Raw genomic sequence first — 25,426 nt, forward strand, 5'->3', positions numbered from 1 at the left:
AGACGTATGCGGTCGACCTTTTTTATTGCGTTCCAATTTCATCTTAATTTTTTTGTCTTAAATTTGTGTTTTTTTTCATTGCATTGCAACGGGCACAAACATCATACGCCTTCCATCCTAAAAATTGTCTTAAATTTGTGTTTTTTTCATTGCATTGCCATGGCACCAACATAATACGCCTTCTGTCCTAAAATTTTTGCCTTAAATTTTTGTTTTTTTATTACGTTCAACCGGCATATTCGAGTGATTCAACATTATATTCATGTTGCCACCGACGATGTGGTCACGAAACAGTTAGTGTTGTTTCATTGGGTCTGCGGAGGTAAAAGGTCGGCATATCGCTATCTGGCTTAGATCGGTGTGCTATACGATCGCAAGATCCGCTTAGATGTATGTGGTGAAGTATGGCTGCTAGTCGGTTACTCCGAGGCTGTATTCTTTTTTGTGTGTTTTATTTCATTGTCAGATCTGCGTAGACGTATGTGGTCGATCTTTTTGTGTTCTTTTTTCATTGCGTTGCAATGGACAAATTTGGTCTATATTTTTGTGTGTTTTCTTTCATTGCATTGCAGCGGGCATATTCGAGTGATTCAATATCAAATTCCTTTGGTTACAAAATGTTTGTCTTCAATTTGTTTACTCCTTTCATCCCAAAAAAATTATCTACTCCCTCAGTTTGCAAATATAGGTCATTTTAAAGATTTTAATGTAGACCACATACAGTGTAAAATGAATGAATTATATTTTAAAATAAGTCTATATACATCAGTATACAGTTCATGTTTAAAAAAATAAAAGGCCTATATTCACAAACAGAGCGAGTATATGTAATATATACATATTCATGCACCTATATAAAATTGTGGACTTCCATTTACTATTAGGCTATTTATTTTTGTGCCCCATTTCGCTTAATTTTGCTTGTTTTTGCCTCACTCGCTCAGTTTTTCTCGTTTTTGCACTACTTCGCACTATCTCACTCTCGTGGCCGGCCAAACAGCCGTTTCCGTCGGGTCAACCTCCTTTGACCGTTGTGTTGCCTGACTAGTGGGGTCGGCTTCGGGCACCCTCATCGCATTCACAAGTAGGGCTCGGGTGGGGCCGACCTGGGGCCTCATTTTAAAGCAGGCCCACACGGGAACGACTCGTCTCCCCGCTAGCTCACAGGGCAGCGATAGTGGCGATGCTACGACTACTTTGACCAGTCCCATTTAAATATAGGCGGGAACGACTGGTCTCCCGCTGGCCCACCGGACAACGACAGCGGTGACGCATCGTCTACTTTGACCGGTCCCATCTAAATATACGCGGGAATGACTTGTCTCCTGCTGGCCCATAAGGCAGCGACAGCGGCGACACATCTGCTGCTTTGACGGGTCCCATTAAATAGGATCCGTCCCTTCGTCACCTTCTTCTCCACTTGCCCCACTCGTCCATCCCACTCACCGAGCAACCGAACCCTAGACCGATGGCCAAGCACAACCTCGCCGCCCGCAACGGCTACGGAGGTCTGTTGATTCCTAACCGGCGTCGTACGGTGAACAACGAGAACTTCGCGCGCCACCTCTGGGTGCACAACGAGCCAGTGCCATGGCGAAACGTCGTGCTTCCGGAGCGGTGGAACCTCAGCGAGAGACGGGTGCTTGTGCTGCAGGTTCCCGCAGATGGCCCCGAGCGGCGGCAGCGCGAGATAGGCAGCGGTAGACGTATGCGATCGATCTTTTTGTATTTTTTTTCATTGTGTTTCAATTTCGTCCTCGAGTTTTTGTCTTAAATTTGTGTTTTCTTTTCTATTGCGTTGCAACGGGCATATTCAAGTGATTTAATATCATACTCCTTCCGTCATTAAATTTTTGTCTTAAATTCGTGTTTTTTTCATTGCATTGCAACGGACATATTCGAGTAATTCAACATCATACTCCTTTCGTCCCAAAAAAATTATCTTAAATTTGTCTATTCCCTCCATTTAGAAATATAATCCGTTTTAGATATTTTAATATAGACCACATACACAACAAAATGAGTGAATCTAGACTTTAAAACACCTCTATATAGATCCGTATGCAGTCCATATTGATATCTGTAAAAGGGCTTATATTTAGAAACGAAAGGATTATAAGTAACCTGGGTGCCAACTTCATGATTTAAATACACTCTTACTCACCCATTTGTCACCAAGGATGCACTCATAAATCAGTTAGCGCCCTGATTCATCGGGTTTACGAAGGTAAGAGCTTGACTTATGGCTGCTAGTCGGTTACTCCGAGGCTATACGATCGTGGTGAAGTATGGCTACTAGTCGATTACTCTGAGGCTATACCATTGCCCGTTCCGCCTAGACTTAGGTCGACCTTTTTATGGTTCCTCTTCTCTTCATTCATATGAATTTATCGATATTTTTATGGTCCCTCATCATTCATATGAATTTGTCCAATTTTATTATGATGGTTTCAAATTTTCTATTTTTCTACGTGATATCAACTTTTATCTTTATTTTCTTACTTTTCATTAAATTTTTATGACAATATCATTTCTTATTTATTTTTTCTTGCTCCTCCCAACTACGGGTTAGTTTTTTCATTCATATGATTTTTTTCTCTCGTTTTTGGTCAGGTTTTTTTCATGAATTTTTTTTTCGTTAAAATCTATCAACATAGGATCTAGTTTTGAAGATCTCGACGTGAGGAACCTAACGGTAAAAATGGTTCGAGATTGGGATGCACGGTTTAGGAGATAAAACGTTTTGAAAATACGAATTTACAAAAAAAGGAAAAAATCTCAGGTTGCAACCAGTGGCACACACGTAGTGCGCCACTTGTCGCAACGTGAGAAGGTGGGAGGGATCTTTGAAAGGTGTACTCCTGAGAGCATCTCGAGCCCCCCCCCCCCCCCCCCCCCCCGCGCGCGCAAGGCCATTTTTGTCACCGGTGCGAAAAAAGGCCAATCGCGCCCCAGGAGCCTTTTTTTGCCGGTTAGGACCGAAATTGACCCCGACGGTCCCAGGTCGAACCCAACACGCAGGGGGCGTCTGGCGGCACCGGGGGATATTGGAGAGCTCAATCTGATGCTTGAAACGTAGCTTCGGAAAAGTTTGAAGAGCTCAATGTGACTAAACATGTTAGACATGGATTCTCATGGTATCTGAAAGACAAATCTCCACTTATCCGAACAAAACACCAACAAATGTCCCTATGAACTGCGGGTACATGTGATTGTAGAGAACCCATAGTGATTCTTGTTTATTTCCTTAAAATTACCACTCTCGACTATTTAATTATGTATTTATTGTAAGCAAGTGAACAACTAAGTAAAACAGAGGGAGAACAACTATAGCTCCTTCCCCTCCTCGCGGACCCCTGCGGGATAGCTGGCCGCCGAAGGCGCTGGGCTATGACAGGGCTCAGCGACACAGATCCGAGCGCTCCGGATGGCGGCGGCCCGCCGGATCCGAGAGTTCTTGTGGTGGCCTGGTGGCTGCCATGGTGGGGCGCGCGTGGCGCGGATTGTGGCCGGCCAGCGGCCGGATTTGGCTCCTGGCGGCGCGGGCTCCGGGTGGCGTGGGCGGCTGCTATGGTCCAGCTTCGGGCTCGGTGGCTGCAGGTGGTCGTCCCGTTGTGGGTTCGCGGCGGTGCTCCTTGGGCGGCGCAGCTCCGGATGGTGAGGAGGTGGTGGCGGGGCCACATGGCGCCGGGCTGGCACGATAGTTGGCTGCGGCGTTATCTCGGCCCAGATCTAGGCCCTTTGGGGCCTGATTTGGGTCTGGGCGGTCCTAGCTCGGCTCCGCCTGCGCCTGCTCCGGCGGACAGAGGGGGCGGCTCATGCGAGGGGTTGAGGAGACGGCGGCACGTCCACTGCAGCGCGTCAATGGGAGCTTCACGAGCCGTTAAGGGCTGGAGCGGGCCTACGTGTGTGGTGTGTTCCCCCTACTGCGTTCGGTCAGTGACCGTCGAGGGCGGTGGAGGTTATCCCCTCCCATGCGTGGCTGCTGACTCTGTCGCTCCTCGTTCCCGGCTGTTCCCTCTAGGTCCCGTCGGTCCCGCTTCACTCTCCATGGTGAGATGACGGTGATTTCTCCTAGATCGTGGTAGCGCATGTTGGTGGGTGGCTCGTTTGGTGGAGCGTGACGGGTCGGTCGGGGTGGGGTTTGTGGTGAACGGAAGAAATCTTTGTCGGCGTGCCTGGCACCGGCGCAGCGACACCCGTGGGCGCCGTCGTTCCTTCCTGAAGGGCATCGGCTATCCCACTCACCCACGCCCCTTCGCGTACGGGGGAAACCCTAGGATCAATTCAGGCAGCGGCGTGGTCACCGTCGCATTCCTTCCTGAAGGTGTTGCTTGTCATGCGATGGTCTGAAGTGCTAGCAGCGTGGTGGATGTCTTCGGAGGGCGCAACGGTTTGGGATCAACCTTGTTTTCGTCGAGCCGACTCTGTTGCCATTCTTTTCTTTTAATTTTTCTTTTATTCTTTTTGGGCATTCTTGTGTTGCCTGCCCCAGCATTGGGTTCTTTGATGTATCTGATGGTTGTTATATCTATATAGCGGGGCGAAAGCCTATTTCGAAAACAACTATATAATTTTACTACGAAATAACCAATAATGTTTTTCAGGTCGCAAAATCCACATACAGGTCACTGAGTGGATGAATACCCTAAAAACTGAAAAATATAAGGCTATTATTTTATAGTGAACAGTTAGCTCTTTGAAGTGCAGCTCCTGTTCAGTTTAGCAGCAGAACATGGATTGAGCAGATTTATTATCCTTTTTAATCTGTTTTAGCTTGCTGTTTGTGATGAATATAGTTTATCAGATTTTAATGCTCTGTATCAAACAGTCGACTGATCGCACAAGCGAGCGAGCGATAGTTCAGACTGAACTAGCCCATCTAAACATCTACAAGGTTTCCGTGCCGGATTTTTTGGTTCTTTTTATCTTTTATTTGATTTAAAAAATATGTTCGCATTTTAGAACTTTTGTTCACAAATTTTGAAAATATTCGAGTCTAGAAATTTTGATTGGAAATATCAAAATATGTTTGCGTTTTCAACTTTGGTTCTTGGGCTTTCAAAAAATGTTTCAATTTTTAAACAATTTGTCACAAGTTGCAAAACATATTTATGTTAACATTTTCTTGAACTACTGTTTTTGTTTTGAAATGCGATCAAAATTGCAAAATTCGATTTTTTGGAATTTGAAATTCTTTCAAAATATAGGAACAAAATTTGAAATTCTACACTTCTTTGAAATGTGAAACAAAATTGAAGACAGGAATATAGAACGGAAAAATGAACAAATTTTCAAAAAATCAAGAACAAGTTTTTCCCAAAAATGTTCTCACTCACAAAATATGTCCATGATTTCAAAAATATATTCATAAATTTTGAAATGTAGTCTGGTTTGAAAATAGTGTTAACAATTTTTTAGAAAATTGTTCATGCGTCAACAAATACTCCCGGTTCCAACTTTTGTTTGCAGTTTCAAAAGATGTTCACATGCCTAAAATTTTGTTTGCATTTCCAAAAATAGCATATGAATACGAATTTTGTTTGCATATTTAATGATATTCATGTTTGCAATTTTTGGTCGGAATTGAAAAAAGTTGAATGTTTCCAATTTTTTATAAAAAATGAAAACTGCTCGTGGTCTCAGATAATATTCGCGAATCTTAGAAACTTTTTTAGAAATTTTTGCATTCGAAAAATTATTTGTTGCTTTCTTCAAAATAATCTACTTTCAGAAAATTGTTCTGCTGCAGTATGGATTTATAAGTTGATAATAATATGAAAAATAAAGCATTGGTTCTTAGGATAAAAATCCTGCAAACTCTACAAAATGGGATCACTGCACGTGTTGGATTTGCGTCAAATAGGAGCTCCCGCAAAAAATAAATCTTTGTGCATTTACTTTTTAAATGTTATTTTCATTATCAAAAAGTGTTCGGAAATTCAAAAAATGATTGCACTTAAGTAAAATTAAGGATATATAAATGTCATCAATGGTCAAGCGGATTTAATAGCAAAATCAGATTGAAACTGTGTGTATGGAGGATGCACTGTGCCATACATGCATGGTCAGTATGGAAAATAGGTGAAGATGGCCCAAAACAACTTGGTCTGAGTGCTCATGGTATGCATTATGTGACGCAGAACAATATAGTAGAAAATTAAAGCTAGAAAAAATTTCATGGAATACCTTAGTTATATTTCTAAACTGCGATATGGTACATGCTAGTAACAAGTACAGTGATAAGAATTCGCCAATCTCCATGGCAACATAATCTCTGGCGCAATAATTCTGCAAGAGTTAATGTATGCAAATGAGTTAAGTTGTTAAGTTCAGTAAAAGATATTTTAACAATGAACTATTCTTTTAAATAGCACAAAAATATTGGTAGGCATGAAAAGACGATGTATATATAGCCATACAATCCAAATCAGTGAAAACCATTGATCTGTAGCAAATCACTATGGAGAAGAGGCAAAAAGGTGAACATAGGTTTCAAGCTGTAGAGTCAGCTTACAAAGTAAGCAGTAGAGGAAAAAAACACACACTAGTTGTCATTGCATGTGTATGACGATACATGTCAGTTCACTACCCCTGCCATGCCGTACATGCCTAAATACATTTGAAGCTGCCCCTTAGGCATATTTTGTTGATCAAAGGAAGTGTAAACATAAAAGAGTACCAGCTCAAAATTTGTAGCGTTCCCCGAGCTACAATCGTCTTTTACATGGGCTTTACATATCATGTACATGATGCAAAAAAAATATTAGATCGGCGGAAGCACCAATTGCAGTGGAGGAGTCAACAACGTCGATGGACACGAGTTGCGAGGCCGATCAACCCGCTGGTGATGGCTCAACCCTTATCTGAAGTTGAACAACAATTAGCATGCATAAACAATAACTGAACGTCTTCTAGTTTCTTAAGGAATTCGTCTTCCTTGCAATAAGAAGTATCGCAGAACTTCAGAAAAGATAGCCGTAATCAAGATCCTTCAAGCACATTCCTATGACGAACAGAAAAGTAAAGCCTTCAGCACAATCCCATGTCAAGCAGAAGAAAAAAAAGGAGAGCCGTGACCTACAGTATCGCTGGATGAGAGATCCGTATGGAGGGCTGTGGATGACGTCGCCAGAGAACTTGAGCTTTGCGGCGCTGGAGGAGAGTGGTGCCATATTGGAGACCCTTACACTTTACCCATGGACCTGAAGAGTGGGGTGGACAGCGTACAGAGGCCGCACGATGGTGGTCAACACGACGACGACGCGACATGGACGGAGATGGAGTGCGAGGCCAGCAACGATGTCCACGTCTAGGACCGCATCCACGACGACGCGACGTCTTCCGTGGCCAAGACCGCAGCCACGACGAACACGAGAGGACGATGAGGGGAGCAGCTACGGATAATTCTCGAGGGAAGGGATAGAGATTGGTTTGGCAGTGATAGGGTGGGGGAGACAGAGGATGGGACGTGTGTTCGTGAGTCGTGGGTCAATTTTTTTATTCTTTAGGCGGTTTCTTCGAGCGGGGATGAGAGGAGCGGTGGGTGGTTTTTCTGATTTTTCTTCCAATCATGCATACGGGAGGGTGGGGAGAGGTCGATCGCTAGAAGGAGGTCTAACCATCACGATGACGACAGATTGTCCTTTAATAGAAGAGACATAAGAGTGTGAGTAAGATAGGATGTAGTGGCAGTGTTAATACTTATACATTGTTGTTTACCAAAAAAAGCTTTCGCCTTGCTTTATAAATACTACCAAAAGGACCCGTGTGTTGCAACGGGAGAAAAACAATTATAATCTCCAATGGTGCTGATCATATTATGTCTTTAAAATTTTAGGACAATTCTGGAAATGCATGAACATTTTTGAATTAGCAAACATTTTTTTCAATTGCACTCAAAAAATAACACACAAACTTTTTTTCAATATCCTGGACTTTTATTGTCTTCACCAACATTGTTCTCAAAATTATGAACATTTTTGTGAATATGCGAATATTTTTACAAAAATCTTGAGCATTTTTTGAATTCACAAACATTTTATTTTTTCTTCAAACTTTTATTTCAAAATTCCCAGTTTTATAAATTGCAAAAGGTTTTCAAAGTTCTAAATTATTTAAACTAAAAAATGGAACAGAAAAATGAAAATGAAAAACGAGACTAAAAACAGAGGCACGAATTGTTTTTAAGATTTTTACATGGACTTTTGTTTAAAATCGTTGACTTTTTTTATTTTATGGACATTTTCTCAAAGTTTAAACATTTTTTTATATGCAAACATTTTTCAAAAACTCCTGAGTAGTTTTTGAATTCTCAAAAAAATATGTTTTTTTGGATATTTTATTTCGAAATTCTCAGTTTCTTAAAATTGAGAAAAGTTGTTTGAAGTTCTAAATTATTTAAAGTAGAAAAACAAAATGGAACTGAAAAGAAAAATAAAAAAACTAAACTAAAAAAACAGGCGCCCACGCATGGGCCTGCCCAAACAGGTGTGTTGCATCTTTTTCCAACGCCCAGACCGTAATATAGGAGGTGCCTACATGGGCCAGCCCAGTCCGGATATTTTCCTATTTGAAACGTTTTTTATGACTTATAGGTGGCATCGGTGGGTAATTTTAGTCAATTTTAAGGGCAATTTGGATGACGTACGGAAGAAGCACTATTTGCTTTATTAGTAAGGTAAAGAAACAAACCACCAAAGCATAATGTCCAACAATAACCACAAGACAAACACACATACACACACACGCACGGCGCACGCAAGTAGCACAAACACAAGGTACAAAGGTTCTGCTGAGGGCACAGCTTAACAAGCCCAAAGAAACAGAAAAATATAGCGGCGCCGAACAAGCTGCATAAACTTTATAGATAGGTAGTGGAGGAGGAGGCGGCGGCGCCAAGCGGAGAGCCAACGCCCGAAGATGGGCAATGATGTTGTTGACGACGTCATGGTCTCGCGGACGGCTAAGCGGTCGCCAAAGCTGCATAAAGCCACACATTTAGAAGACCGCATCAGTAGCATGTCGCAGAGGTAAACGTTGAATCACAAGCTTATTCCGAATCGTCCATAGTATACAGACAAGCACCCCAATAGTCAGTCACCGAGTGGGGCGAGATTCCGAGGCAAAGCCTAGAGTTCGGCGAAGAGGTCAGGGAAATTGTTGTCAGACCAATATCCGCCGACCACTTTGCGAAAACAACTCTAGAGGAATTTCATAGATACGCAAGAGAAAAAGATGTGATTCGAGTCTTCCTCCGTCCCACGGAGCGGACATAGGCCATCCCCAGGAATAAGAATGTGACTAGGAATATTAGAATCATAAGTGTAATGGTCGAACAAAAATGAACATGAGACTACATACGAATAGTTGGATCAAAAGTTGTTGTAATTGCCGTCAGCTATAGGACCGAAAGACTATTTGTTCAAGTAGTCATGGTTTGATCATCTGAACTATGCACTTGTAATCATCATCTGGCATTACAAGAACAAAATTAAAATAGCAAATAAAAAAATGTTTCCTTTTAGAAGACAGCATTTTTTTTCCTTTCCTTATTCATCCCCAGACGTTGCATGAGCTTCTCATAAGATTGATCAAACACTGTTGGCAATAAAGTTCACAACTCATAGGTAAGAAGCAACAATTTTATAACGTAAAAATATGGATTGCCGACCATATTGGTTTTACACGGAAAACAAATGAGTCATCAGCCACCAAACATCAAACAAATTAATTTAGAGGACTCGGAATATAGGTGATCATATAGCACTAGCAGTATGGTCGGCAAGGCAAACAAATGCCAGTTACTACGAACCTGGCCAAATATCAATCTTTACTGTCCTCTCAAAAAATCAAATGGTCCAATTTTCTCAAATGGTGTCCAATTATTTCAAATAGTTATCTTACAAACCAAATGGCGTCCAATTTTCTCAATCATTTTGGGAATAGTTCAGTTTAAAAAATTCCAAGGATCAGAAATTAGGTCCGGATTAAATATGCTCACAAAGCAAGTATATCACAGAAATATCCTCACACCATAACGATAAAGCAGAGACAAAGAAGGATCAAATGAGTAAAATCAGCATGCCTCAGACACCCAAGAAAGGAATTAGCAGCATTAGACCTCAAGCGTGGAAGGACGAAATCAATTTAGGCGGCAACCGCAGACGTTTTGAGAAACAAGCCTAAGTTTTCTATCATCACCAACAACAACTCCTACACTATGGTTAAGCATGCAAAGGAATTTGTAATCGCAAATTACAGCCACAGGTTCGTATCAGATGTGTTTATCTAAGTATTTTGTGCGGTGACAGAGTTGGCTCAAAACTGTGCAGCTGTCTGCTTCCTCTTGCTCCTCTCGCTGTCCAGGACAAACATGTCGGTGCAATCGATGGATACACGCCTCGCAGACTTGAGAACCTCCATTTCCTTGTACACTGGCTGGCAGGAGAAGCTCTTGCCCTCCCTCGGCGGGGAGTCAACCACCTCCAGAAAGAGCACCCGCTTGGCCGGAGAGAAGGCGAAGAGGGTGGAGGAGCAGAAGAGGTGCCGAGAATGGAGGGCGTGGAGACGTGGAGAGCACCTGCCGGAGAGAAGGCGCACCGGAGACGAGGCGGAAGATGCGGCGGGCACCTGCCGGAGAGGAGGCGGAGGAGGCGGGGATCGATCTCTTCCGCTTCGGCGAGGCGTTGTGCCTGCGTGGGAAGGGGATCAGGACGAGCTCGTTGTCAATGAGAAAATCACCCGTTTAGCTAATGGGCCGCGGACGAGGGTGGCCCAGCGCGCGTTTAGCACGCCGCTCGAACCTTGTTTAGTACCACACCGCCAGCTTGGGTGGCAGCTTTCCTGTTTAAATACTCTTGTACTCACCCTGTGATCACTGACGATGCGGTCACGAATCAGTTAGCGCTGGTCCATCGGGTCTGCGGAGGTAAAAGATCGACGTATCGCTATCCGGCTTCGACCGGTGCTATACGATCGCAAGATCTGCATGACGTATGTGGTTGATCTTTTTAAGTTCTTTTGATAATTTCAAAATTTTCTTCTCTATCTTTCTCTTATTTTAAATTTTACTAATGTTGATTTTGATTTTTTTTTCTGTTGCTCCTCTTACAGCCAAATTCGATCTTTTTAATTACCTTAGATGATTTTGAATTTCTCTTTTCTTTCTTTCTCTTATCTCAGATTTTATTAATGCTGATTTTTATTTGTTTCTGTTGCTCCTCTCAATTGCGTACATCCAATTTTGATGATAGTATTTTTTTCTCTCTCTCTTCTCCAAATTTTGTTATGGCAATTTTTATTTCTTTTAGTTAATTTTCATTTTTTTTCCTGTTCGCTTCTTCTATTTTTTTTAAAGATTATTGGGTGGCAGCTTCCCTGTTTAAATACGTTTGTAGTCATTCATCTGTCATCAAGGATGCACTCATGAATCAGTTAGCGCCCTGATTCATCAGGTTTGATAATTTCAAAATTTTCTTCTCTATCTTTCTCTTATCTTAAATTTTACTAATGTTGATTTTGATTTTTTTTTTCTGTTGCTCCTCTTACAGCCAAATTCGATCTTTTTAATTACCTTAGATGATTTTGAATTTCTCTTTTCTTTCTTTCTCTTATCTCAGATTTTATTAATGCTGATTTTTATTTATTTCTGTTGCTCCTCTCAATTGCGTACATCCAATTTTGATGATAGTAGTTTTTTTTCTCTCTCTCTTCTCCAAATTTTATTATGGCAATTTTTATTTCTTTTAGTTAATTTTCATTTTTTTTCCTGTTCGCTTCTTCTATTTTTTTTAATGATTATTGGGTGGCAGCTTCCCTGCTTAAATACGTTTGTAGTCATTCATCTGTCACCAAGGATGCACTCATGAATCAGTTAGCGCCCTGATTCATCAGGTTTGTGAAGGTAAAAGGTCAGTCGACGTATGGCTGCTAGTGAGTTACTCCCAGGCTATACGATCGCGATGAAGTATGACCGCTAGTGGGTTACTTCCAGCCTATCCCATTGCCAGATCCCCGTAGACGTATGCGGTCGATCTTTTATATTTTCTTTTTCATTGCGTTCTAATTTATTCCTCAAATTTTTGTCTTCAATTTTTTGTTTTCTTTTTCGTTGCGTTGCAACAGACATATTCAAGTGATTCAACATCATACTCCCCACGTCACAAATTTTTTGTCTTAAATTTGTGTGTTTTTTTCATTACGTTGCAACGGGCATATTCGAGTAATTCAACATCTTACTCCTTCCATCCCAAAAAATGTATCTTAAATTTATCTACTCCCTCCACTTTTAAATATAGTCCATTTTACAGATTTTAATATAGACCACATACATAGCAAAATGAGGAAATCTAGAGTTTAAAATATCCTTATATGGATCCGTATGGAGTGCATATTGATATCTGTAAAATGGCTTACCTTTAGAAACGGAAGTAGTATAGGTAACATATAGATATACATGCACCTATATAAAATTGTCGACTTTCATTTAGTATTGTATCACGCATTCTCTTGCCAGCCTAAAAAAACTAATTTTCTTGTTCTATCCATTTCCACTTGCAATCTCACCTCGAGTCCTCAACCCGCACTTCTAAACATGTAACCATTGCAATTTGGTTATATTTCACACCGTGTTTCCCCTTCTCTCTCTCTCTCACTCACTCACGTGGGTGGCTAGACACTTCACCTTGTAATATTAGGACCACGGTACAAGGAAAATGCATGTCACCAAACCTCTCTTTTATTTGCACCATCGCTAGTCTTTGGTTCTGCAATTAACAATGTAGAGCATAATAACAAAATGATTTAGGTGAATAGATGCAAGACATTCAATACTATTCAAATGTGATGTGTTATTTTCTCATCCATTCCTATAGGCTTCGCGCGCCACCTCTGGAAGCACAACGAGCCAGTGCCATGGCGAAACGTAGTGCTTCCGGAGCGGTGGAACCTCAGCGAGAGCCGGGTGCCTGTGCCACAGGTTCCCGCAGATGGCCCCGAGCGGCGGAGCGAGATCAGGCACCGGTAGACGTATTCGGTCGATCTTTTTGTATTTTATTTTTCATTGTGTTTCAATTTCGTCCTCGAATTTTTGTCTTAAATCTGTGTTTTCTTTTCTGTTGCGTTGCAACGAGCATATTCAAGTGATTTAATATCATACTCCTTCCGTCACAAAAATTTTGTCTTAAATTTGTGTTTTCTTCATTGCATTGCAACGGGCATATTCGAGTAATTCAAGATCATACTCCTTTCGTTCCAAAAAATCATTTTAAATTTGTCTACTCCCTCCGTTTAGAAATATAGTCCGTTTTAGAGATTTTAATATAGACCACATACACAACAAAATGAATGAATCTAGACTTTAAAACACCTTTATATAGATCTGTATGCAGTCCATATTGATATCTGTAAAAGGGCTTATATTTAGAAACGAAAGGATAATAGGTAACCTGGGTGCCAACTTCATGATTTGAATACGCTCTTACTCACCCATTTGTCACCAAGGATGCACTCATGAATCAGTTAGCGCCCTGATTCATCGGGTTTACGGAGGTAAAAGGTTGACTTATGGCTGCTAGTCGGTTACTCCAAGGCTATACGATCGTGGTGAAGTATGGCTGCTAGTCGATTACTCCGAGGCTATACCATTGCCCGTTCCGCCTAGACTTAGGTCGATCTTTTTATGGTTCCACTTTTCTTCATTCATATGAATTTGTCGATCTTTTTATGGTCCCTCATCATTCATATGAATTTGTCCAATTTTATTATGATGATTTCAAAATTTCTATTTTTCTACGTGATATCAATTTTTATCTTTCTTTTCTTACTTTCCATTAATTTTTTATGACAATATCATTTCTTATTTTTTTTCTTGCTCCTCCCAACTACGGGTTAGTTTTTTCATTCATATAATTTTTTCTCTCGTATTTGGTCCTTTTTTTGTGAAAAAAAGTTTATTAAAATCTATCAACATAGCATCTAGTTTTGAAGATCTCGTTGTGAGAAACATAACGGTGAAAACGGTTCGAGATTGGGATGCACGGTTTAGGAGATAAAACGTTTTGAAAATACGAATTTACAAAAAAAGGAAAAAATCTCAGGTTGCAACGAGTGACACGCATGTAGTGCGCCACTTGTCGCAACGTGAGAAGGTGGGAGTGATCTTTGAAAGGTGTACTCGTGAGAGCATCTCGAGCCGCGCCACCAAAATCCCCCCCCCCCTGCAAGGCCATTTTTTGTTGCCGGTGCGAAAAAATCCCAATCGCGTCCGAGGAGCCCTTTTTTTGCCGGTTAGGGCCAAAATTGACCCCGACGGTCCCAAGTAGAACCCAACATGCTGGGGGCGTCCGGGGGCACCGGGGATATTGGAGAGCTCAATATGATGCTTGAAACGTAGCTTCAGAAAAGTTTGAAGAGCTCAATGTGACTAAACATGTTAGACACGGATTCTCATGGTATCTGAAAGACAAATCTCCACTGATGCGAACAAAACACCAACAATGTCCCTGTGAAATGCCAGTACATGTGATTGTAGAGAACCCATAGTGATTCTTGTTTCTTTCCTTGAAATTACCACTCCCGACTATTTAATTATGTATTTAATGTAAGCAAGTGAACAAATAAGCAAAACGGAGGGAGAACAACTATAGCTCCTTCCCCTCCTCGCGGACCCCTGCGGAATAGCTGGCCGCCGAAGGCGCTGGGCTATGGCAGGGCTCGGCGGCGCACATCCGAGCGCTTCGAATGGCGGCGGCCCGCCGGATCCGGGAGTTTTTGTGGTGGCGTGGTGGCTGCCATGGTGGGGCGCGCGTGGCGCGGATCGTGGCCAGCCAGTGGCCGGATCTAGCTCCTGGCGGCGCGGGCTGCGGGCGGCGTGGGCGGCTGCTATGGTCCGGCTTCGGGCTCGACGGCTGCAGGTGGTCGTCCCATTGCGGGTGCGCGGCGGTGCTCCTTGGGCAGCGGTGGTCCCGGCGGCGGCTCCTCCTCAGGCGGGCGCAGCTCCGGATGGTGAAGAGGTGGTGGCGCGGCCACTTGGCGCCAGGCTGGCACGACAGTTGGCCGCAGCGTTCTCTTTGCCCAGATCTAGGCCCTTTGGGGCCTGATCTGGGTCTGGGCGGTCCTAGCTCGGCTCCTCGTTAAGGGCTGTTAAGGGCTGGAGCTTCACTGCAACGCGGCAATGGAAGCTTCACGAGCTGTTAAGGGCTGGAGCGCCCCCCTACTGCGTCCGGTGAGTGACCGTCGAGGGCGGTGGAGGTTGTCCCCTCCCATGCGTGGCTGCTGACTATCGCTCCTCGTTCCCGGCTGTTCCCTCTTGGTCCCGCTTCGCTCTCCATGGTGATATGACGGTGGTTTCTCCTAGATCGTGGTAGCGCATGTTGGTGGGTGGCTCGTTTGGTGGAGCGTGACATATCGGTCGGGGTGGGGCTTTGTGGTGAACGGGAGAAATCCTTATCAACGTGCCTGGCATCGGCGCAGCGACACCCGTGGGCGCCGTCGTTCCTTCCTGAAGGGCGTCGGGTATCCCACTCACCCACGCCCCTCCGCGTACGGGGCAAACCCTAGGATCAATTCAGGCAGCGGCGTCGTCACCGTCGCATTCCTTCCTGAAGGTGTTGCTTGTCATGCGATGGTCTCAAGTGCTAGCAGCGTGGTGGATGTCTTCGGAGGACGCAACGGTTTGGGATCAACCTTGTTTTCGTCGAGCCGACTCTGTTGTCATCCTTTTCTTTTAATTTTTCTTTTATTCTTTTTGAGCATTCTTGTGTTGCCTGCGAGCATTGGGTTCTTTGATGTATCAGATGGTTGCTATATTTATATAGCGGGACGAAAGCCTATTTCGAAAACAACTATATAATCTTACTATAAAATAACCAATAATGTTTTCCAGGTCGCAAAATCCACATACAGGTCAGTGAGTGGATGAATACCCTAAAAACTGACAAATATATGGCTATTATTTTGTAGTGAACGTTAGCTCTTTGAAGTGCAGCTCCTGTTCAGTTTAGCAGCAGAATATGGATTGAGCAGATTTATTATCCTTTTTAATCTGTTTTAGCTTGCTGTTTGTAATGAATATAGTTTATCAGATTTTAACGCTCTGTATCAAACAGTCGACTGATGGCAAAGGCGAGCGAGCGATAGTTCAGACTGAGCTGGCCCATCTAAACGTTTTTAGCGTGTCCGGTTTTCAAAATCTTCTAGAGGTTCCCAGTTGTTTGTTTTATGGTTTTGGGAAACATCTACAAGGTTTCCGTACTGGATTTTTTTGGTTCTATTTATATTTTATTTGATTTGAAAAATACGTTCGCATTTTAGAACATTTGTTCACAAATTTTGAAAATATTCGAGTCTATAAATTCTGATTGGAAATATCAAAATATGTTCGTGTTTTCAACTTTTGTTCTTGGGCTTTCAAAAAATGTTCCAATTTTTACAAAATTTGTCACAAGTTGCAAAACATATTTCTGTTAACATTTTCTTAAACTACTGTTTTTGTTTTGAAATGCGATCAAAATTGCAAAATACAATTTTTTGGAATTTGAAATTCTTTCAAAAGATAGGAACAAAATTTGAAATTCTAAACTTCTTTGAAATGTGAAAACAAATTGAAGACAGGTATATAGAATGGAAAAATGAACAAATTTTCAAAAAATCTTCGTGTTTCAAAAAATAAGAAATTTTTTAAATCAAGAAGAAGTTTTTTCCAGAAATGTTCTCACTCACAAAATATGTCCATGATTTCAAAAATATGTTCATAAATTTTAAAATGTAGTCTGGTTTGAAAATAGTGTTAACAATTTTTTAGAAAATTGTTCATGCTTCAACAAATACTCCCGGTTCCAACTTTTGTTTGCAGTTTCAAAAGATGTTCACATGCCTAAAATTTTGTTTGCATTTCCAAAAATAGCATATGAATACGAATTTTGTTTGCATATTTAATGAAATTCATGTTTTCAATTTTTGGTCGGAATTTACAAAAGTTGAATGTTTCCAATTTTTGTTCAAAAATTGAAAACTGCTCGTGGTCTCAGATAATATTCGCGAATCTTAGAAACTTTTTAAGAAATTTTTGCATTCGAAAAATTGTTTGTTCTTTTCTGCAAAATAATCTACTTTCAGAAAATTGTTGTGCTGCAGTATGGATTTAAAAGTTGATAATAATATGAAAAATAAAGCATTGGTCCTTAGGATAAAAATCCTGCAAACTCTACAACATGGGATCACTGCACGCGTTGGATTTGCGTCAAATAGGACCTCCCGCTCGGTGCAACAAAGTATGCGTGCGGCCCACTTCGAGATCTACACATAGCGTTCAGCGACATTCGGAATTACGTTCCATAAACCGCTTGTTTTCCTTTTTCTATTGTTTTTTTTCGTTTTTGTTTTTTCTGTTTCTTTTTATTTATTTATTTTTCCTTTTGTTTAGAAATTGCAAAAATTATTGCATTTATGAAAAATCAAATATTCTGTTGATGTTCAATTTTTCAAAATATGTTTGGAAATTACGAAAAAGATTCAAAATTTAAAAAGGATTAGATTTTCATAATTTATTCAATAACTAAAACAAATTATATTCGACTTTTCAAAAATTGTTCATTATGTTTAATCTTTGTCTTAAAATTTGTTCGGAATGTTAGGTTTTGTTCTCTTTTTTCAAATTTGTTTAAAAATTCAAACAGTGTTCCAAGTGTTTTCAAAAATTGTTTGGAATGTTAATTTCTGTTCTCCTTATTACGTAATTCGTTCCAAATTTTCAAAGATTGTTCGTCTTTCCAAAACATGTTATCATTTTTTTAAGTTGTTCACAGATTTTTTTAAGTTGTGCATTTACTTTTTAAATGTTATTTTCATTATCAAAAAGTGTTCGGAAATTCAAAAAATGATTTCACTTAAGTAAAATCAAGGATATATAAATGTCATCAATGATCAAGCGGATTTAATAGCAAAATCAGATTGAAACTGTGTGTATGGAGGATGCACTGTGCCACACATGCATGGTCAGTATGGCAAATAGGTGAAGATGGCCCAAAATAACTTGGTCTGAGTGCTCATGGTATGCATTATGTGACCCAGAACAATATAGTAGAAAATTAAAGCTAGAAAAAATTTCATGGAATACCTTAGTTATATTTCTAAACTGCAATATGGTACATGCTAGTAACAAGTACAGTGATAAGATTTCGCCAATCTCCATGGCAACATAATCTCTAGCGCAATAATTCTGCAACAGTTAATGTATGGAAATGAGTTAAGTTGTTAAGTTCAGTAAAAGATATTTTAACAATGAACTATTCTTTTAAATATCATAAAAATATTGGTAGGCATGAAAAGACGATGTATATGTAGCCATACAATCCAAACCCGCTGGTGATGGCTCAACCCTTATCTGAAATTGAACAACAATTAGCATGCATAAACAATAACTGTACGTCTTCTAGTTTCTTAAGGAATTCGTCTTCCTTGCAATAAGAAGTATCGCAAAACTTCAGAAAAGATAGCCGTAATCAAGATCCTTCAAACACATTCCCATGACGAACAGAAAAGTGAAGCCTTCAGCACAATCCCATGACAAGCAGAAGAAAAAAAAGGAGAACCGTGACCTACAGTATCGCTCGATGAGAGATCCGTATGGAGGGCTGTGGATGACGTCGCCAGAGAACTTGAGCTTTGCGGCACTAGAGCAGAGCGGTGCCATATTGGAGACCCTTACACTTTACCCATGGACCTTAAGAGTGGGGTGGACAGCGTACAGAGGCCGCGCGACGGTGGTCAACACGACGACGACGCGACATGGACGGAGATGGAGTGCGAGGCCAGCAACGATGTCCACGTCTAGGACCGCATCCACGACGACGCGACGTATTTTGTGGACAAGACCGCAGCCACGACGAACACGAGAGGACGATGAGGGGAGCAGAAGCGGATAATTACCGAGGGAAGGGATAGAGATTGGTTCGGCAGTGACAGGGTGGGGGAGACAGAGGATGGGACGTGTGTTCGTGGGTCGTGGGTCAATTTTTTTAATTCTTTAGGCAGTTTCTTCGAGCATGGATGAGAGGAGCGGTGGGTGGTTTTTCCGATTTTTCTTCCAATCATGCGTACGGGAGGGTGGGGAGAGGTCGATTGATAGAAGAAGGTCTAACCATCACGACGGCGACAGATTGTCCTTTAATAGAAGAGACATAAGAGTGTGAGTAAGATAGGATGTAGTGGCAGTGTTAATACTTATACATTGTTATTTACCGAAAAAGGCTTTCGCCTCGCTTTATAAATAAAACAAACCACCAAAGCATAATGTCCAACAATAACCACAAGACAAACACACATACACACACACGCACAGCGCACGCAAGTAGCACAAACACAAGGTACGCAGGTTCTGCTGAGGGCACAGCTTAACAAGCCCAAAGAAACAGAAAAATATAGCGGCGCCGAACAAGCTGCATAAACTTTATACATAGGTGGTGGAGGAGGGGGCGGCGGCGCCAAGCGGGGAGCCAACGCCCGAAGATGGGCAATGATGTTGTTGACGGCGTCATGGTCTCGCGGACGGCTAAGCGGCCGCCAAAGCTGCATAAAGCCACATATTTAAAAGACCGCGTAGTAGCATGTCACGGAGGTCAACGTTGAATCACAAGCTTATTCCGAACCGTCCATAGTATACAGACAAGCACCCCAATAGTCAGTCACCTAGTGGGGCGGAGATTCGGAGGCAAAGCCTCGAGTTCAGCGAAGAGGTCAGGGAAATTGTTGTCAGACCAATATCTGCCGACCACTTTGCGAAAACAACTCTAGAGGAATTTCATGGATACGCAAGAGAAAAATATGTGATTCGAATCTTCCTCCGTCCCACAGAGCGGACGTAGGCCATCCCAGGAATAAGAATGTGACTTGGAATATTAGAATCATAAGTGTAATGGTCGAACAAAAATGAACATGAGACTACATACGAATAGTTGGATCAAAAGTTGTTGTAATTGCCGTCAGCTATAGGAGCAAAAGACTATTTGTTCAAGTAATCATGGTTTGATCATCTGAACTATGCACTTGTAATCATCATTGGCATTACAAGAACAAAATTAAAATAGCAAATAAAAAAATGTTTCCTTTTAGAAGACATCATTTTTTTTCATGTTCTTATTCATCCCCAGACGTTGCATAAGCTTCTCATAAGATTGATCAAACACTGTTGGCAATAAAGTTCACAACTCGTAGGTAAGAAGCAACAATTTTATAACGTAAAAATATGGATCGCCGACCATATTGATCTTACACACAAAACAAATGAGACATCAGCCACCAAACATCAAACAAATTAATTTAGAGGACTCGGAATATAGGTGATGATATAGCACTAGCAGTATGGTCGGCAAGGTAAACAAATGCGAGTTACTACGAACCTGGCCAAATATCAATCTTCACTGTCCTATCAAAAAATCAAATGGTCCTCTTGAATCAAGATAATAATGGACGAACCACATTCATCTTAACACCCATGAGGGTTAAAATATTTCATTTGTGGTGTAAGAAGCCTTTCATCAGAAATTTGTACATGTAATGAGTTAGTTCCAAATCTGATGGTTATGAACTCCAAAAGTGAATTATTTCAAATAGTTATCTTACAAACCAAATGGTGTCCAATTTTCTCAATCATTTTGGGAATAGTTCAGTTTAAAAAATTCCAAGGATCAGAAATTAGGTCCGGATTAAATATGCTCGCAAAGCAAGTATATCACAGAAATATCCTCACACCATAACGATAAAGCAGAGACAAAGAAGGATTCAAATGAGTAAAATCAACATGCCTCAGACACCCAAGAAAGGAATTAGCAGCATTAGACCTCAAGCCTGGAAGGACGAAATCAATTTAGGTGGCCCGTTGTCAATGAGAAAATCACCCGTTTAGCTAATGGGCCGCGGACGAGGGTGGCCCAGCGCGCGTTTAGCATGCCGCTCGAACCTTGTTTAGTACCACACCGCCAGCTTGGGTGGCAGCTTTCCTGTTTAAATACTCTTGTACTCACCCTGTGATCACCGACGATGCGGTCACGAATCAGTTAGCGCTGGTCCATCGGGTCTGCGGAGGTAAAAGATCGACGTATTGCTATCCGGCTTCGACCGGTGCTATACGATCGCAAGATCCGTAGATCTTTTTAAGTTTTTTTGATAATTTCAAAATTTTCTTCTCTATCTTTCTCTTATCTTAAATTTTACTAATGTTGATTTTGATTTTTTTTTTCTGTTGCTCCTCTTACAGCCAAATTCGATCTTTTTAATTACCTCAGATGATTTTGAATTTCTCTTTTCTTTCTTTCTCTTATCTCAGATTTTATTAATGCTGATTTTTATTTATTTCTGTTGCTCCTCTCAATTCCGTACATCCAATTTTGATGATAGTAGTTTTTTTTCTCTCTCTCTTCTCCAAATTTTGTTATGGAAATTTTTATTTCTTTTAGTTAATTTTCATTTTTTTTCCTGTTCGCTTCTTCAATTTTTTTAATGATTATTGGGTGGCAGCTTCCCTACTTAAATACGCTTGTAGTCATTCATCTGTCAGCAAGGATGCACTCATGAATCAGTTAGCGCCCTGATTCGTCGGGTTTGTGGAGGTAAAAGGTCAGTCGACGTATGGCTGCTAGTGGGTTACTCCCAGGCTATACGATCGCGATGAAGTATGGCTGCTAGTGCGTTACTCCCAGGCTATACCATTGCCAGATCCGCGTAGACGTATGTGGTCGATCTTTTATATTTTCTTTTTCATTGCGTTCTAATTTATTCCTCAAATTTTTGTCTTCAATTTTTTGTTTTCTTTTCCGTTGCATTGCAACAGACATATTCAAGTGATTCAACATCATACTCCCCGCATAAAAAAATTGTCTTATATTTGTGTGTTTTTTTCATTACGTTACAACGGGCATATTCGAGCAATTCAACATCTTACTCCTTCCATCCCAAAAAATGTATCTTAAATTTGTCTACTCCCTCCGTTTTTAAATATAGTCCGTTTTAGAGATTTTAATATAGACCACATACATAGAAAAATGAGGGAATCTAGACTTTAAAACATCTTTATATGGATCTGTATGGAGTGCATATTGATATCTGTAAAATGGCTTACATTTAGAAACGGAAGCAGTATAGGTAACATATAGATATACATGCACCTATATAAAATTGTCGACTTTCATTTAGTATTGTATCACGCTTTCTTTTGCCAGCCTAAAAAAACTAATTTTCTTGTCCTATCCATTTCCACTTGCAATCTCACCTCGAATCCTCAACCCGCAATTCCAAACACGTAACCATTGCAATTTGGTTATATTTCACACCGTGTTTCCCCTTCTCTCTCTCTCTCTCACTCAAGTTGGTGGCTAGACACTTCACCTTGTAATATTAGGACCACGGTACAAGGAAAATGCATGTCACTAAACCTTTCTTTTATTTGCACCATCGCTAGTCTTTGGTTCTGCAATTAACAATGTAGAGGATAATAACGAAATGATTTAGGTGAACATATGCAACACATTCAATACTATTCAAATGTGATGTGTTATTTTCTCATCCATTCCTATAGGCTTCTTCAAAAAATATGTGCATCTTTCTTTCAGTTAGGTTTGAAATGATTGTACTTTTTGTTCATGTGTTATAACATGTACTTTTTATTCAGAATATGTGCTATCTTAGTAGTTAGTACTACTACATCAAGTATGAGAGAGAGAGAGAGATGATAGATTTTTTTTGCGGGAAGAGAGAGATGATAATATTAACACTCGAACACCTCATCCCTAGCAAATAATAGGCAGGAAAATTAGTGTACCATAAATTAAGGGGTTTGCGGGAAGAGAGAGATGATAGAATTGATACTTGAACACCTCATCCCTAGCAAATAACAGGCATGTCTCTCTTGCCTATTACATGAATTTGCTACACCTACTCCCTATGTTCCTAATTATAAGTCTTTTTAGAGATATCAATAAAAACTAGATACAGATGTATGTAGATGTATTTTAGATGATACATTCACTCATTTTGCTTTGTATGGAGTGTACATTGAAATATCTAAAAATACTTATATTTAGGAACGGAGGGAGTACATTACAAAGGCATGGATGGTGTGGTAATAGTAATATATAAACACGACAACACATGGTAACATAAGACTTATGTTGCTTAATCATAGGCAAAGAGGTAACACAAATAAAGAAATTGGGAGGAGTTAAAGTGCAATGGGCCTAGGTTTCTTCACCAATGGGCCTAGGAATCAAAGTGGCAGCTTCCCTGCTTAAATACGCTTTTACTCACTCATTTGTCAGAATCCATCACTGCTCGAATTCTGAAGTCAGTTTATTTCCCAGACATCAGCTTTCTACATGCAGAATTGGGCAACCATCCCTCACAAATTTGGAGGGCAATCCTAGATGGAAGGGAGGTTATTAAACAGGGGGCTATCAAGAGGATCGGGACTGGTCAAGGGACAAGCATATGGCGATCAAACTGGCTTCCCAGAACAGGGAATATGAGGCCGATAGTGGCGCTCGTAAATGATCCTCCAAACTGGGTTTCATACCTGATTGAAGCCACGACGGCAACATGGAAGGAGGACCTGATTCGTTCGGTTTTCTTACCGGTAGACGCTCAAACTATCCTAGCAATTCCATTGTGCACGATACCAATTGCTGATTTCTGGGCTTGGTCGCACGAAAGAACGGGCCGCTTCTCCGTTAGGCCAGCTTACAAAATGGTGATTAATATCAGGGAGAATGGTGCAAATGGAAATGTTGGTTCAACTAGGGCTCAAGGGGCTCCAGAAGGTAAAGCATGGACATCTCTGTGGCATACTAAGGTCCCTTCGAATATCAAGGTTTTCCTCTGGAAGTTGGCTAGGAATTCGATGCCATCAATGGTGTGCTACACCATCGCCATATGGCGACGAAAAGACTTTGTGCCCTTTGTGGTCAAAATGATTCCTGGAGACATGCAATAATGTAATGCACCATGTCGGGGTGTATTTGGGCTCTCTCTGATGAAATGTTGGTTGAGACAATCAACCAGAACAATGAACCCAATGCCAAGAACTGGATCTTTGTTATGCATGATCAATTAACACAAAAACAGTATACCCTACTAGTGGTCACTTTGTGGGCAATTTGGAGGGCTAAAAGGAAGGCGATTTACGAAGACATCTTTCAAAGCCCCGAATCAATAAATGAATTCATAATCTCATACATCAATGACCTCTCTTTGACAGAGACTAGGGGATCTTCCTCGCAGTCTCATTCTATACAGCGGACGTGGGGATGGATCGGCCCTCCAGAGTCTTATCTGAAGATCAATGTAGACGCTACTGTATCACTACTACATCAAGTATGAGAGAGAGAGGTGATAGTATTTTTTGCGGGGAGAGAGAGATGATAGTATTGACACTTTGAACACCTCATCCCTAGCAAGTAACAGGTAAGAAAATTAGTGTATCGTATATTAAGGGGTTTGCGGGAAGAGAGAGATGATAGTATTGACACTTGAACACCTCATCCCTAGCAAATAACAGGCATGTCTCTCTTGCCTGTTACATGGATTTGGTGCACCTACTCCATACATTCCTAAATATAAGTCTTTCTAGAGATTTCAGTAAGGACTAGATACGGATGTATGTAGACGTATTTTAGATGGTAGATTCACTCATTTTGTTATGTATGCAGTCTACATTGAAATCTCGAAAAAGGCATATATTTAGGAACGGTGGGAGTACATTACAAGGGCATGGATGGTATGGTAATAGTAAATATATGAAAAAGACAACACATGGTAACAGAAGACTTATGTTTCTTAATCATAGGCAAAGAGGTAACACACAAATAAAGAAATTGGGAGGAACTAAAGTGCAATGGGCCTAGATTCCTTAGCAAGGTACTAATCTGTCAACAATGGTTGAAGCGTCTCAACTCCCAACAGGGGAGCCCGCGTTGCTTATGTTGATCATAACGAGAGGATCTCGTGAGGGTAGAAGGAGTTCGGTTGTTACCGGTTACATGATCTCAGCTAGAGATAAAGGGATAAGGAGAAGAAGGTTTAAACCTACAAGAGTATTTCTAGTCTAACGTACCGCATAAGACAAGCCTTGGGTACATAATATATCGTGTTTAACATCCTCCCTTAATCAAAACTTCTCAAGTTAAGATTACGAAGAAATTCCTCAAATGATCTTGTACCCAAGGCTTTTGTGAAGCCATCATCAACTTGATCTCTAGAGTGCACAAACTGAATGTCCAGTTCCTTATTAGCAACCCTCCCCCGCACAAAATGATAGTCTATCTCAATGTGCTTCGTCCTAGCATGAAAAACTGGATTTGCGCATAAGTAGGTTGCACCAAGGTTATCACGACAAAGACGTGGAGTTTTAGTGTGATGAAGGCCAAGCTCCTTAAGC

The 25,426-nt window shown here is 41.1% G+C and overlaps 2 non-coding genes and 2 pseudogenes across 2 annotated transcripts; all 4 read right to left on the reverse strand.

Annotated features, from left to right (window-relative positions):
* Nucleotides 1-9,388: 9,388 nt before the first annotated feature.
* On the reverse strand, nt 9,389-9,482 carry LOC123414423. The gene has a single exon (XR_006614393.1). It is a non-coding gene; the product is annotated as a small nucleolar RNA snR60/Z15/Z230/Z193/J17 (small nucleolar RNA).
* Nucleotides 9,483-9,739: 257 nt separating this feature from the next.
* On the reverse strand, nt 9,740-9,841 carry LOC123414498 (annotated as a pseudogene).
* A 10,133-nt stretch (nt 9,842-19,974) lies between these two features.
* On the reverse strand, nt 19,975-20,067 carry LOC123414420. The gene has a single exon (XR_006614390.1). It is a non-coding gene; the product is annotated as a small nucleolar RNA snR60/Z15/Z230/Z193/J17 (small nucleolar RNA).
* A 257-nt stretch (nt 20,068-20,324) lies between these two features.
* LOC123414494 lies at nt 20,325-20,426 on the reverse strand (annotated as a pseudogene).
* Between the last annotated feature and the right edge of the window lie 5,000 nt (nt 20,427-25,426).

Source organism: Hordeum vulgare, chromosome 7H (assembly GCF_904849725.1).
Source record: "Hordeum vulgare subsp. vulgare chromosome 7H, MorexV3_pseudomolecules_assembly, whole genome shotgun sequence".
Lineage (NCBI taxonomy): Eukaryota > Viridiplantae > Streptophyta > Magnoliopsida > Poales > Poaceae > Hordeum > Hordeum vulgare.